The sequence below is a fragment of the Molossus molossus genome, unplaced genomic scaffold (genome assembly GCF_014108415.1).
Source record: "Molossus molossus isolate mMolMol1 unplaced genomic scaffold, mMolMol1.p scaffold_m16_p_20, whole genome shotgun sequence".
Taxonomy (NCBI): domain Eukaryota; kingdom Metazoa; phylum Chordata; class Mammalia; order Chiroptera; family Molossidae; genus Molossus; species Molossus molossus.
Window position 1 is genome coordinate 17,736,155 of NW_023425356.1, and position 16,114 is coordinate 17,752,268.

Below are 16,114 nucleotides of genomic sequence, written 5' to 3' on the forward strand. Positions count from 1 at the left end.
CACACCTGGGAACCAAGAAGCACTCTCCAGAAACCAGAACGCGCGGGGCGCAGGTTGGAGGAGAGGGCCACCCTGAACAGGACCCCAAGTGGAGGCCAAATGGTTACAGGCTCACTCGAATCCATTCTGTTCCCTGAACTCCATGTTTGCAAAAATCTCCCATACTCACCCCTCTTCTCGCCCAGGAGCGACTTTAAAAAAGCTCTAGCTTGCCCTGACCCACTCGGCTCAGTGCTTAGAGCGATGGCTGTGGGCTTAAAGGTCTCGAGTTTGACTCTGGTCAAGGGAATGTACGTGGGTTGCAGGTTCATCCCCGGCCCCAGCCGGGTCATGCGGGAGGTAACCAATCGATGTGTTTCTCATGCAGGAGGCAACCAATAGATGTCTGACATCGATGTTTCTCCCCCCCCTTCCCCCACCCTCCCTTCCACAAAAAGCAATGGAAAAAATATCCTTGGGTGAGGATTAACAACAACAAAGTTCTGACCTGTTCAGCTGCTAAAAGCCAGATGGAAGAGCCTGGGTTCTGGTGTCCTTCCCGCCCAAGGTCAGGACTGCAGCTAGAAGCTGTGCCCTTTGGCTCAGCCTCCTTATCTGGGACTCGACTATGTATTCACTGCTCAGTCCTGTCCCGGGATCCCTCCTCCCACAGAGTGGGGGAAGTCAGCTTCTATCTCTTTCCCTCCAAAGCCCAGAAAGAGAAGCCTGGCTTCAAGGTCACACCTGATAAAGATCCTTTGTTCCACCCACAGCAGGACACCCAGCAGCTGTTTGGGGTCCACAATCTGTGCATTTAAACTAGACTAAGAGAGGTCTCCCAACCCAATGGAAATTTTTGCCGTGTGAAGTAAACACACCTGGGGAGGGGCAGGGGCCGCTTTAGCCCGCTGCCTCCTCCCTCAGAGTGTGGTTTGAAATGTTGCCGTCTTGCAAAGTTGAGAAGTTTGCGATGGTGGCAGCTCCAGTCGTTGTGTTCTCCAGGAGGTGACTTTGTTTCCCATCCAATATATCCAGACATCAACTCTGCTTCCCTCCCGGAGAGCCCTGGGGGCAGCTGTCTGCGATAAACACCCACTTCCATGGCCTGTCTCAGGAGATGAGGGGTCTAGTTGTGGGTCACAGGGGCACTTTAATTACAGATGTTTTTACTCCCCTCACACTCTGGTTGCAGATCCACTCAGCAGTTCTGGAACTGGAGATGCAGGGGATGCTTCTGAAGCCTGGAGGTGCTCAGACCATCGCCCCAGGCTCTCCAGGGCACTGTCTTTCCTTCACCCGAAAACCAGATGTCATTTACGTGCATTAACAGGTCCAGATGTTAGTTCATTGCACCTGGACAGTCATGCACACCCATGTAACCACCACGCAGAACGAGGTAGAGAATATCTCCGTCACCTTAGAAGGTTCTTTCCTGTCCCTCTCCAGTCACATCCCTCTCCCCGCTGCTGCCCCAGATGCAACTGGGTTCTGATTTTTAGTCCCCTAATTTTTAATTCCAAAGTCATTTTGTGGCTCTGGGTTCTATATTTAAATACAGCATCCATCTGAAATTAGGTTTTGTGCGTGAAGTACAGAAAATTTGCTGTCGTATTTATTTCTCTACAGTCTGTTCATTTTCTATTCCAACAGTTAATTTTAATTATTTGCTTCTTTTTGCTTCCTTTGGGCTCAATTTACGCTTTATTTTTTAGGGTTCTTGTGGTTAAACTTTCGATAATGAATTTAATCCCTTCCCTCTTTTTCGACTGTCAGCATTAAAGCTATAAACCTCTCTCTAAGCACTGTGTGAGCTGCATCCAACACTTTTGATGCATTGGATTTTTGGCATCATTCAGGTAAAAATATTTTCTAATTTTCCTGTGATTTCCTCTTTAACACGAACTATTCAGAAGTGTGTTGTTTAATTTTTTTTTTTTTTTAATCCTCACCCGAGGACATTTTTCCATTTTTTGTTCAGATAGAGTGGGAGGGAAAGAGAGGGAGAGAGAGATACATCGATGTGAAAGGGACACATCCACAGGCTGCCACCCACACGACCTCAACCAGGGCTGGGGACAAACTGCAACCGAGGTACGTGCCCTTAGCAGGAACCGAACCCGGGTCTCTCCGGACCGCAGGCCGACGCTCTAACCGCTGAGCCAAACTAGCCAGGGCTGTTGTTTAATTTTTTAAATTGGAGCTGTTTCTAGATATCTTGTGATTGATTTCTAATGTAATACTCCTGTGGTCGGAATGAATACTCTGTGTGATTTTGATTCTTAGATATTCAAGGATTGTTTGGCGGTCCAGCACATGGTCTATCTTGATGAACATGCCACATGTACTTGGAGAGAATGTTTTCTTCCGTTGTCGAGAGCAGTGCTCTGTAGAGACTATCTGACACCCTCCCCTCCCCTCCCTGTACTCTGGACATTCTCTTCTTCCAGCGTGGGACCCAGCTCTCACTGTCTCAAACACACTTGCTTAGGAAACGTTGGCTGTAGTCACTGAATGTACCAGCTTTTCTTTCTTTTTTTTTTTTTTATCCTCACCCGAGGACATTTTTCCATTTTTTTGTACAGATAGAGTGGGAGAGAGAGAGAGGAAGAGAGAGATAGAGAAACATCGACGTGAAAGGGACACATCGAGTGGCTGCCACCTGCACAACCAACCAGGGCCGGGGACTAACTGCAACCGAGGTACGCGCCCTTAGCGGGAACCGAACCCGGGTCTCTCTGGACCGCAGGCCGATGCTCTAACCGCTGAGCCAAACCGGCCAGGGCTGTACTAGCTTTTCTCTGAAGCAGTCGTCACTTGCCAAAGGCGCTTGGTCTGGTTGAGACACATGGAGGATCTGAGGCCACCAAGGAGCATCGCATACCTCTGTCCCGCTGGAGGCAACCAGATGTCAGCTAGACCAGATGTCTCTAGGCATTATCTGCAGCCAAAGAGTCAACAGAACAGGAGTTCAGGGTCTCTGAGTGGAACCAATAAATATAAACTCTAAGGCAAGATGAATGCACAAACAAAATTGAAACACTCGTAGATACAGAGAACAGCCTAATGGTTGCCAGAGGGGGAGGGGAGCTGGGTGGAAAGGTGAAGGGATTGAGAAGTAGAATTGGAAGTTACTAAACAGTTGTGGGAATGTGAAGTACAGCACAGGGAACATAGTCGATAGTATTATAATAACTGTGTACAGTTCCAGGTGGGTACTGGAAATCAGGGGCACACCTTGTAAAGTATATGACTGTTTAACCACTGTATGCTATACACCTGAAACTAATACAAAATAATATCGAATGTAAACTGTAATTGAAAAGTAAAATTTAAAAATAAACGCTGTAGAAAGTGAGAAATAAAATAAAGGGCATGGCAAATGGGGGCTACAATATCACCTTAAAATTTTTATTCAAATAGCTTTACTGAGACATAATTTACATGCCCATTTTTCAAATCGGGTGATTTATCATTTTACCGTTAAATTGCAGGAGTACTTTATATTCTCAACACAAGTTATTTAAAAAATATATAATTAGAAACTATTTTCCCCAATCTGTGGTTTATGTTTTTATTTCCTTTTAAAAATATATATATTTATTTATTTATTAGAGACAGAGGAAGGGAGAAGGAGATAGAGACAGAAACATCAATGAGAGAACATGGATTAGCGGCCTCCTGCAAGCCTCCTACTGGGGGTCGAAACTTGAGCATGTGCCCCGACTGGGAATCGAACCAGTGACCTCTTGGTGCATGGGACAATGCTCAGTTCACCGAACCACATTGGCCAGGCTCTTTTTATTTTCTTTATAATGTCTTTAGAAGCACAAATATTTTTCCTGCTGATGAAGTCCCATTAAAATTTTTTTTTTCTTTAACCACTCATGTTCTTGTCTAACCCAAGGTCATAAAATTTTTCACCTATATTCTATAATCCATTTTGAGGGAAATTTTGCATGTGGTGTGAGTTATTGGTGTAAATTCATATGGTCAATTGCTTTTGACAAAGGTGCCAAGTAAATCCAATGGGAACAAAGGACTGTCCTTTAAACCAATGGTGCTGGACATCTGGATTGTCCGTGTGCTCAGTCAGGGTAGGTCAGGCCATGTTATGTAGGGTGGGGCCCGTCTGAGTAACCACCAGTTAGCGTCAGCATTTGGGAAGAATTCCTCAGTATGACTCAGCCTGGATGAAACGATATGCGGTACTAGGAAAACGCGAAAGGCGTGGAGAAAAGGCATGATTCCCCTCCTCCTGTCCTTCACTGAAGCTAGGTAGGCAGGACTTCGCTGGGCCCAGCGCGGAGGTGTGCATTCCAGTGTGGGGACACTCGCCTCTACTTTTGCATCATGTAAGCACAAGGAAGCAGCTTTATCAACAGAGGAACACACACGCTGTCAGTGCCAGGCAGTCGGCTTTGGGAGGCCAGCTGTTTCTAAGAGTTGCATGGGAAAGTCGGTGCCCAGCACCTGGAGTCCATGGGCGCAGGGGAAGTGTTTCCCTCTCCTGCGGGGAGAAAGCCACGGTTCCACAGGGAACTATTCACGGCACAGTCCCTCATGCTGGGAACAGGGGAGCCCTCTCCTTGGCTCCCTTGTTCAACTCCTGAGTCATGTTAGGACCATTATGATCCTGTGCCACAGTCCTAGAGAGACACATTTGGGAAATGGAAGTGTATGAGAATTTTAGACAAAATAACTCCAGGGGGAAAGTATTCACGGATAAAGGGAAACATCTGAGGACTAAATTCAGGGACAAACACAACGTTTAGAGGTTGAACAGGGGCAGGGGTGAGGCGGGAGGAAAAGCAGGAGAGTTGAGTGAAAAAGTCTTCCAAGGAGGAGAGTGTGTCAGCTGGGCTGGATGTTGCTGAGGCACCAGCTGCAGCGCAGAAAGGAGGTGAGCGTTGGTTTGGGCAACATCGAATTCGTGAAGAGCTTGGCAAGAGCCATTTCCGTGCGGAGCCGGGTTAGCGGTCCAGCTGCAGTGCACTGGGGACTGATGAGAAGTAAAGAGACTGACTGCAAAGCACCTGTCCAGGAAGTTGTGCCACAAAGAGCTCAGTAAAAAGATGTTAAAGCCAGTGGGGTCAAGGGTTTGTCCTTATGGTTGTTTTTTTTGTTTTTTTTTTTAACATTTTTTATTTTTTAATCCTCACCCGAGGATATTTTTCCATTTATCTTCAGATAGAGTGAGAGGGAGAGAGAGAGAAATATCGACGTGAGAGAGACACATTGATTGGTTGCTTCCTGCACAACCCTGACCAGGGCTGGGGACCGGACCGGAACCGAGATACATACCCTTGACCAGAATCGAACCCACGACTTATTGGTCCGAGGGCCAACGCTGTAAAGCTGAACCAAACTGGCCAGGGCTCTTATATTGTTTTTATTTTTATTTTTTGTTATATTGTGTTTAAAATGGGCTACTCCCTTTATCGTTGAATTCTTAACATCTAGCACAGTGCACCGTAGTAGGTGCTCAAAAACTTGAATGTTTGACTGTTTGTCTTATACATCCTATATCCCCATAAAAATTAGCATACTATCCAACACATAATGGGAACTTAATGTTTGCTAAATGACTGAATGAATGGAAGGATACACAAACAAGCTAGGACTCCGAATGTCTTAGTGTTTTTAGATTAACACAGAGGAGGAAATAAAAGAGAGCAGTGACCATAAAAATGATGGCAGGAGAAGACTTCCCACACTAATGGGACTCCCTGCAGTTGCCCGTCTGTCTGTCCAGTCTAGGGGCGAAAATTTTCCGTGTGTCCTCCCCTCTCTTATGGAGCTAAGAAGAGTTGATTTTTTGTTTGTTCAGCTTTTTTACCTGTTGTTAGGATGGAGTGGCGACTTCCAAGCTCCTTAGATCCATAACCAACATGCATTACCTCATTTAATTTTAAAAACGAACTTATTTTTAGATCAGTTTTGGGTTTACAGGACAATCGAGCAGTGTATACCTTTTCAGATTGCCTTTTTTCACTGAGTAACACACATTCAAGGTTGTCTTTTCCTGGCTTGATAGCTCATTTCTTTTGTTGTTGTATGGCTCCATTTATATGTAATACAATGGGCAAATCATTTCCAGGGGCTGAGGGAGGGGTATGGGGAGTGACTGCTAGTGGATATTGGGTTCCTTCCTTCCTTCTGTTTAAATGCATTTTATTTTTAGACAACCTACATATTATGTTTTTTCTTAAAAACAACGCCTCCACTCCAAATAAATCAAGGTCAGAGAAATGAAAAGCCCAAGGTACCATCAGTCCTATGGGTCCCGGTCCCGGTGTGTGGATGAAAACAGCAGCCAATTCTGATGACAGGTGAGATCCAAACTAGCAGACTTGTTAACATTTCCCCCTTCTGAACCATCCTTAGAGAGACACATAGGGTGGCACCATTCCCACAGTGGTCCAGCGGCGCGACCACGCCGTCTGGATCCATGTTCTCACCGCTAGAGAACCGGTGATTTTTGAAGTGAGCACGAATGGGCTGGAGTTGTCCGGCCGCCACTGTCATAAAAGGCTTTACCCTTTCGGTCTCTGTGCTTCACGTTTGCCTTTGACTGCTTTCGTGCGTTCTTTGCTGTACTTCCTGTAGGCTTCTTTTGTGAAGGTTTTCCTGCAACCATGGGTCATGACAGTGTCCACACTGGTGATGACTGTGCCCGCGCCCTCCGGCCTTCAGCAGACGCATTTCCGCAGGTAAGTGGGTCTGCGTGTTACCCCCTGTCCTGCTGACCACCTTCCTCTCCACCTCCAGCACAGCCCTCCTGCGACCTTCCAGGGCTTGGAGATATTGGAGGACATCTCATCGTCCGCTCAGAGAGCCCTCAGGATGGCCAGGAGGTCCGAGCCGCGCCAGCATTTCCCCCGCTGGCCGGCACTCGCAGTCCCCCTGCTCCCAAGGTGTCCCCGGTTTATTTATTTTAAAAACAATTATTAAATTTGCCCTGGTTGGTTTGGCTCAGCAATTAGAGCGTCAGCCTGCCGTCCTGAGAGACCCGGGTTCGGTTCCCGCTAAGGGCTTGTACCTCGGTTGCAGTTTGTCCCCGGCCCTGGTTGGGTGGTGCCGGTGGCAGCCACTCGATGTGTCCCTTTCACGTCGATGTTTCTCTCTCTCTCCCCCTCCCACTCTATCTGAACAAAAAAGTGGAAAAATGTCCTCGGGTGAGGATAAACATAAATAAGTCAATAAAATTATTAAATTTATTGGGGTGACACTGGTTAATAAGTTTCAAGTGTACAATTCTACAATACATCTTCTATATATTGCCCTGTGTGTTCACCACCCAAAGTGAAGTCTCCCCTCACCATATTTGACCCCCTTTACCCTCTTCCACCTCCCCGTCCCCTCTGGTAACCGGCATACTGTTGTCTGTGTTTATGAGTTGTTGTTTTTTTAAATTTATTTATTTTGTTTGTTTCTGTTATATCCCACATATGAGTGAAATCATATGGTTCTCGTTTTTTTTTTTCCATCTGTCTTATTTTGTTTAGCATGATATTCTCAAGATCCATGCATGTTGTTGCAAATGGCAGTATTTCATCCTTTCTTATGGCTGAGTAGTTCTCCACTGTATACATATGCCACCCCTTCTTTATCCACTCGTCCATCGAAGGACACTTAGTTGTTTCCATGTTTTGACCACTGTGAATAATGCTGCAATGCACACAGTGGTACATATATCTTTATGAGGAAATGTTTTAAAAAAATTTGGGTGGCTATCCAGAAGCGATATTGCTGGGTCAGTCGTATGGTATCTCTATTCTTAATTTTTTTGCTGGAAGCTCCATACTGTTTTTCACGGTGGTTGTACTAATTTACGTGTTTACATTCAGCTCATTTCTTTTTAGTGCTGGATAATATTCCACAGTGTGGACGCATCACACCTGAAGCATCCACCGACCAAAGGGCACCTTGGTTGCTCCCAAATATTGGCCTTGGTGAGTAAAGCTCCTATAAACATTCATGTGCAGGTTTTTGTATGGACGTTCATTTCCCACTTTTGGGGGTAAATACCGAGAAGCACAATTGCTGGATATTGTGGTACAAATAGGTTTGGTTTTGTAAGAAACTGTCAAACTTTCTTCCAAAGTGTCTGTGCCATTTTCATTCCCATCAGCAAGGAATGGGCATTCCTGTTGCTCCACATCCTCGCCAGCATCCGGTGTGGTCAGTGTTTTGAATCCTTTGCCATTCTAATAAGTATGGAGTGGTATCTCACCGTGGCTTTGATTTGCAGTTTCTAATGACATGTGATTTGAGCATCTTTTGGTGTGCTTATTTGCTGTCTACATATCTTCTCTGTCCACATCTTTTACCCATTTTTAAATCAGGTTGTTTATTTTCTTATTGTTGAGTTTTAAATGTTCTTTGTAAAGTTTGGGTAACAGTCTTTAGCAAATATATATTTTGTATATACATTCTCTCAGTGTGTGACTTCTTTCTCATTCTCTTGACAGTATCTTTCTCAGAGCAGAAGTTTTTAATTTGAATGAAGTCCACCTTATCAATTCTTTCTTTCAGAGATGGTACCTTTGGTGACATATCTAAAAATCACTGCCATGCCCAAGGTCACCAAGATTTTCTCCTATGTTATGTGCTAGGAGTTTTTTAGTTTTGCAATTTAAATTCAGGTCTATGATCCACTTTGAGTTAGTTTTCATGAAGGATGTAAGGTAGTGTCCAGATTCTTTTATACCTTTTTGCATGTGGATGTCCATCTGTTTCAGCACCATTTGTTGAAAAGAGTATCTCTTGTCTGTTGTATTGCTTTTGCCTCCTTGTCAAAGATCAGTTGGCTCTGCGTGCGTCTGTATCTAGGCTTTCTATTCCGTCCCATGGATCTGTTTATCTGGTCTTTCATCAGTGCCGCACTGTCTTGATTATCACAGCTTTATAGTAAGTCTTGAAGTTGGGTAGGGTCAGTGCTAAGACTCTGTTCTCCTTCACAATTGGGTTGGCTCTTCTGGACTTGTACCTCTCCACAGAAACTTCAGAGTCAGCTTGTCAATATCCACAGAATAACCTGCTGGGATTTTGATTGGGATGCATTGAATCCATAGATCAAGCTGGAAAGAACTGACATCTTGACATATTGAATCTCCCTACCCATAACATGGACTATCTCGTGCTTACATAGTTCCTCTTTGATTTCATCTTCTTCTTTTTTTAATCCTCACCCGAGGATATTCTTCCATTTTTCTTCAGAGAAGGTAAGAGGGAGGGAGAGAGAGAGAGAGAGAGAAACATCGATGTGTAAGAGACACATCGACTGGTTGCCTCCCACACGACCTCGACCTGCCTCCCACACGACCCTGACCAAGGCCGGGGACAAACCACAACCAAGGTACGTGCCCGTGGCCGGAATCAAACCCACAACTTATTGGTTTGCAGGCCAACACTCTAACCACTGAGCAAACTGGCCAGGGCCTTCTTTGATTTTTTTAGTCAGAATTTTGTGGGTTTTTTTTTCATATAGGCTATGTATATATTTTGTTAGATTTATACCTAAGTATGTCCTTTTCTTGAGTAATAAGGTAATTGGTATTATGTGTTTATTTTTGTTGTTAATCCTCACCTGAGAATTTTTTTTTTTCCATTGATTTTAGAGAGAGTGGAAGGGAGGGAGGGAGAGAGAGAAACATTGATGTAAGAGAGAAACATTGATTGGTTGCCTCAACCAGGGCTGGGGAGCAAACCGGCAACCCAGGTATGTGCCCTTGATGGGGAAACGAGCACAGGGCCCCTTTGGTGTGTGGGCCAGTGCTCTAACCACTGAGCGACCGGCCAGGGCTGAGTTGTTGTTGTTTTTTTCCCCCCAGGCGAGAGCATGAATGCAGTCTTCCACTACCACAAATTATGCAGTTGAGTTTCCCACTTTTAGGGAAATCGAAGGGGTTGGGAAATCGAAGGGGTTAGCACATCGGAGTGCAATGGATAAGCCCCGCCCTGGGGAAACCACCTTCGTGACCATGGTATCTTCCCTGCCAGGTAAGTATGGGGGCTGTGTTTTTCATTCCAAATCCCACTTGTTCATTACTGGTATGTTGGAAAGCAATTGACTTGTAGTTTAACCTTGTATCTGGCCGTTTGTATTTCTTTTTCACTCGTCACCTTTTACCTGGCAGCAATCAGTTTGCTCTCTGTGTCTACGAATTTGTTTCTGTTATACAGAGGAATATTACTCAGTCATAAAAAAGGAAATCTTACCATTTGCAATAACATAGATGGACCTAGAAGGTATTATACTAAGTGAAATAAGTCAAACAAAGAAAGGCCAGTACCATATGATTTCACTTATATGAGGAATGTAAAAAACAAAATAAACAAAATAAATTCCTTCAATTTTTATTTATCTGAGAAAGTTTTTATTTCTTCTTCACTTTTAAAAAACAAATGCCCAGGATACATAATTCTATGTTGTTGTTTTTTTCTCTCAATACTTTAAATATTTCACTCCACTCTCTTCTTGCTAGCATGGTTTCTGAGAAGTTAGATGTAATTCTTATCTTTGCTTTCCTGCAGTTCATGTGTTCTTCCCCCTCCGGCTTCTGCCAAGAATTTTTCTTTTAACCTTTGACTTTTCTGAAGTTTGAATGTAATATGCCTTGATGTCTGCTTATCTTCCTGGGTATGTGGTTTGGTGTCTGGCATTAATTTGGGGACAATTTTTAGTCATTATTGCTTTAAATATTTCTATTATTTACTTCTCCTCCTCCTCCTCCTCCTCCTCCTCTTCCTCCTCCTCCTTTTTATTCTCATCACACATATAATATAGTTGCCCCACAGTGTTTGACTATTTGGCTCAATTTTATTTTCAATATTTTTCTGTTATATATATATTTTCCAGTTTTGGAAGTTACTGTTGACCTATCTTCAAGCTTGGATATTCTTTCCTTAGCCAATTCCAGTCTGCAAATGAGCCCATCCAAGGCATCTTTATTTCTGTTACAGGGATGTTGATCTCTAGCATTTCTTTTTCATTTTTTCTTAGAACTCCCATCTCTCTGCTTACAGAGACCCGCCTCTTCTTGCGTGTTGTCTGCTCTGTCCGTTAGAGCCCCTACTGTATTAATCATAGTTGTTTTAAATTCCTGGTCTAAAAATTCCAACATCCCTGCCATATCTGAGTCTGGTTCTAATTCTAGTTCTGTTTCTTCATATCATTTTTTTGTTTTTGCCTTTCAGTATGCCTTGTAATTTTTTGTTTAAGATCAGACAATTTACTTGATTAAAAAAAACAAAAACAACTCTAGTAAATAGGCCAGGAGTGCGGTAAGGGGTGGGGAGGGGAAGAGCTCTGTGGCCCTACAAGTAGGTCTGTTCTGGGGAACTGAGCTGCTGGACTGTGAACTTGGATGCCTCTCCATCCCCTACCCCCCCCCCCCCCCGTGGGTGGGGCAGGGTGGCTGCGGGGCTGGAGGTGAGTAGTTCCCACCTGCCAGCTACCTCAGTAGGTTAGGGTCCGCTGAGTGGGTTTCCCTTGAGGGCAGCCTTGGTAAGAGCACAGTGCTCTGTCCGGAGTATTTCAGAATGGTCCCCTCCCTCCTGCTAGAGGCTCTCGGGGATTTTCTCTGATAGGAACTGTGAGAACCTTGGAGGTGAAACAAAAGTATGGGGTCCTCCTGTGATTGGGTGCCCCTTGGGGTTTTTAACTCTCAGATGGTCCCTACTGAGCCGCAGCAGCTGGTCAGTTACAGCTCAGGATCCCCTCCCCCATGGCTCTCATGGAGGTTTCTGTTCACAGGCTTCTGCTCCGATCAGCTGTAATTCCCATCTGCCTGGGGGCAGTGGTTTGCCCTGTGACCTCACCTTCTGAGGGATAAAGAGGGACACACAGAGGCAACTGTGTTTCAGTTTGTTCAGCTTTATATTGTGGTGAGGATGGGTGGAGACCTCGAAGCTCCTTGCATCCTGGACTGGGGAACAGAAGCCCTCAGGTCGTTCACTCTTCACAAGGGCAGTCCAGAAAGACCGGTCTTATTGTCTGATAGAGGAAGACAATGATGTTTTTAGTTTTGCCAAACATCTTGAGGACAGTGACGTCAGAATCAGAGTCCAGGCAGCTTGACCCTGGAGCGACTTCAAGGCTGATTCTCCTTATCAGGAAAAAAAAAAAAAAGCTTATCTTTTAGATACTCAGTATTCTGTTCTGTTGTTGAAAACTTTCCAGTGAAGATTTCTCTGCCTTCTTTACCATGAATTCTGATGTAGGACATTTTTCAGGGCCAAGAAGTCCCTTCTGAGAACCGCCTTTTGGCATGGTCTTGATAATATCTTCGCTCTTTTTCCTTGCAATCTGGGATCTAGCCATCTGAGTCCAAAGCGACCTCAGAAATAACACACACACACACACACACACACACACATGTCCGTGACCAAAAAGGAGTACTAACACCAAGGTAAAAGTGTACGGGGAGAGTTTATGCTAGATTCTCTAGTAATGTCAGCACACCGAAGTGCCTTAATGCCCGTGCATCGCGATGCTCGCTCTTACTCCAAACCAATCCCATGACTCAGCCTCGCCAGCAGCTGGTGGTCACAGGGCTGAAGAGACGACCTGGCCATCATGCTTGCTTAGAAGTCCCTGGAAGTATAGTTAGAACAGAGAAAACTGGGGACTTTTACGCGTTCATCAGCCAGCAAGATAATCAGAGCAAGAAAAAAAAAATCTGTTTTATGATGTTGTGGAAGGGTGAAAGGGTGGACGTTATTCTACCAATGATTTTTCTGGTTTCAAACCTTATTTTCAAGGCTGCTTATTTATCTTTTTGTACCACAAAGGACAATTTGGTACTGCAATGTCCGAGGTGTAGTTCTGAGATCTAGAAGTGAAATTCCAGAGAGTGAGGTTCTAGAAAGTGCACGCCCCACTCTGTGATGCTGCGTCCTGATGGGTGACGGGTTCGAGGGCTGGGGACCAGGCCAGAGGAGAGCGAAGCTGTCTGGATGCCGTCACATGCTAGTGAAGTGGCTGGGGCTCAGTTCCCCGTGAGTCTGCCCACTGTCCCCGCTGTCAGAGTCCATGTTCTTGGGACCCCTGGGTGACACTGTTTCTCAGACTTCGGCTGGTTTAGCTCTTTCGTAGTTTATTGAGAAAGCCCACCATCTATCTAGTAAACCGATCCATTATGACTGAGTAAATATCTCTCGTTTCTCATTTATTGGTGAAGGACTATTTTAATTTGTCTCCAGAGGCCCTGAATCTCCTGTCTCAAAACTCTCTTTTTGCTGCTTCTCCTGGAAGTCAGTGCAGCACCCAGAATGGACGTTATTTACTGGGCCTGGCGCATCCTAGGTCATGAGCACGAATATGTTGCGCTTTCATGTGCTGCTATCCCCCACGTCTCTGGCCTTGGCTCTGTGGGCTGAAGTAAAAAAAAGTTTCCCAAGATCCCCTTCAGCAGTGCATGATGTAGGTACACCAGGACCACCCCTGCCCCGTACCCTTCAGCTCATTTAGGCTACTGCCCCACAATGCAGCTGTGGCTCCGTACTAGCCAGTCAGCTGCCCTGAGACAGGACACTTCTTAGTATGTTCCCAAGCTTTCGGCACAAGCACCCCATCTTTGTTGCCAAATTAAGACCCCTCCTTGACCTCAAAGGGACCATCAGCCCAACAATGAAGAGCCAATTGGAACTTTAAACTGAATAAAAAGTTAGTGTGTAACACAAGGATTATAGTCAATCACCCTTTTCCTGTTAATCAACCATTAACAATGTGACATCTACCAGCCTCCTGAGCCTCTTTTCAAGGACCAGGAGTCTATAAAGTACCCACTATTCTTCTCAGTATTCTAACTGCTCTAGGTTTACCTCCCTTCTTTCGTCTGCTTGGTCTGTCCTGCCCTGTTAGATAGACAGGGAGTATGATCTTTGCTGGGGAATAATTTATCTGGATAGCCCTTCTGTCTGGAATAAAAACTCCATAGTTATTTCATAGAGATGTAGAGGATGTTTCAGTCATTGCTGACCTGTCCTTTTAAGACTTTTACTCTGAGAAGAATCAAAGGCATTAATGATTTGAACGTCTGGCTGTTCACTTCTGGATTCTGGGTTCTGAGAGCACCCCAGTATAAGCGAGCAGGACAGTGTAGTACCACCATAGTTTATTTTCTGTTTCTAAATAAGTAGGTGACAAATGCCCCATAGGTAAGTCGCTATGGCATTAAGAGTCATGACCAGGGAGATTGCTTTCTCTTTCAGTGTCTGTCATGCTGTCTGATGTCCCTTGACTGGGCCCTTGGTTATGAGGGACAAGCTGGCCAGCCGTGGAACTGTAGTATCGCATGGGTTCATGCAGGAAAGTGTGGAGCTAGGAATGATAGGAGATTTTCCATGTCTGTTGGCTTAGGTAGTGACCCATTCAGCTTGGTTCTGTCCGGACTCTGTTTACATTCTTTAGATGTGATGATGCTGTTTCATCCAGCTGTGCCTTTTTGGATTAATTTATTTAGCAAATATATACTCACAACCTTCTATAGTGCTGTGTTCTCTGCAAGCTCTGGGAATATAGTGGTGAGCAAGACTGATTAAGGTCCCTGTGCTGGTGCAGATGAATAATTCACACACACACACACACACACACATTACAGATTGCAGGAGGGGAAGAAACAGAGGGATGTGATGAGTACAGTGGAGCCTAATCTAAGTAGGATGGTCAGGGAGGTCTCACCTCTTTGGGGAGGTGACATTTAAGCTGAGATCTAAATGTCAAGAAAGAGCTAACCAAGGGACGAGGATGGGGAAGGACATTGTATGTAGAGGGAGCAGTAAGTGTGAAAGTCCAGAGACGAGCAAAAGTTTTGTTGAGGAATAGAAAGGAGGCAGAAAGGCCGGCCTATCGAGCCAAGGGGACAATGACAATGCAATGAGTTGGAAGGGTCACAAGAAACAGACATGCATTGCCTAGGGGAGGTGGTGATCAGGTCGAGAATTTATACTAAATAAAATGTGAAGCCAAAGATAAGCTTTAAACAGGTGAGACATAAGATTTGCTTGTACTTAAAACACAAAACAAAAACCTCTCTGGTTGTTGTCTAGCGAACAGACTGTAACAAGGAGCAAGAGAGAACAGGGGAAACAGTTCTGAAGCTGCCTATTTAGGACGCTGATTTCCATCTCTGACTCCCTTGCTGTCTTCAAGTGTCATGTTATTCGGCCGGGCACCCTTCTCTGGAAATCTGTTTTAGCTGACGACTGGTCTGGGAGCTTGTACTCTGGTAGGGCCTCTATTCATTTTCCATCTCTCTTTTCATCCATTTATCATTAAGTCCATCCACCCACCCACCCATCAATCCATCCATTCATCGCACAAATAATGCACAGTCCATTTGTGGAGAGAGACATGAAAATAAATAAATACAACTCATTGCAATAAGGGTTGTAATAGCGGAATGTGCACAGTTCAGTAGGAAGCAACTAGCAAGTAGCCAGGGTAAGACTAGGTAACCTTTGAACGAGGTCTTCAAACATTAATAGGAATTTGCCTAACAACAGCAATAAAAGCTACTCTTTCTTAAGCTTGTAGGCGCTAAACATTGTGCTCTGAACTTTACAAACATTCTCTCATTTAATCTCTCTCCCAACCTACTGAGTTTGGTAAAGTAATCCCTAGTTGACAAATGAGGACAAGAAAACAGACATATTGCAAAACTTTGCCAAGTCACCCAGCTTGTCAGCAGCAGTCCTGACTGTTAATCCCTTGTCTGTACAGCTCCAAAGCCTACATTTCAAACGATAATATTTCCCTATTGTGTACAGACAGGAGTATGATTTTCGATGGGGGATATCTCATACGTATCATTCTTCTGTCCAGAATTTAAATGTCCATAGATGTTTCATAGAGATACAAAGGATATGCAAAAATATCATCCACTAGGTATCCAGCCATCGATCTGCCCTTTTCTGTCGAAGGGATTTTCGGCAAGAGAACAGCGTATCACCAGCAGCGAGACAACAGCATGGCACATTCGAGGAAGAGGAGGGCTTGGGCCTGGAGCGCAGGGGTGAAGGGGCTGAGCCGTGGACAGAATGGGGCCTGGGCAGGATGGCACCACACGTGCGCTCTGACTCTGTCTTCCTCCTGTGGGCCACCTCAGCAGCCCCGTCTCCAGCTCTTTCC

The 16,114-nt window shown here is 44.9% G+C and overlaps 1 pseudogene; it reads right to left on the reverse strand.

Moving 5' to 3' along the window:
- Nucleotides 1–9,809: 9,809 nt before the first annotated feature.
- On the reverse strand, nt 9,810–9,989 carry LOC118638049 (annotated as a pseudogene).
- Nucleotides 9,990–16,114: the final 6,125 nt, after the last annotated feature.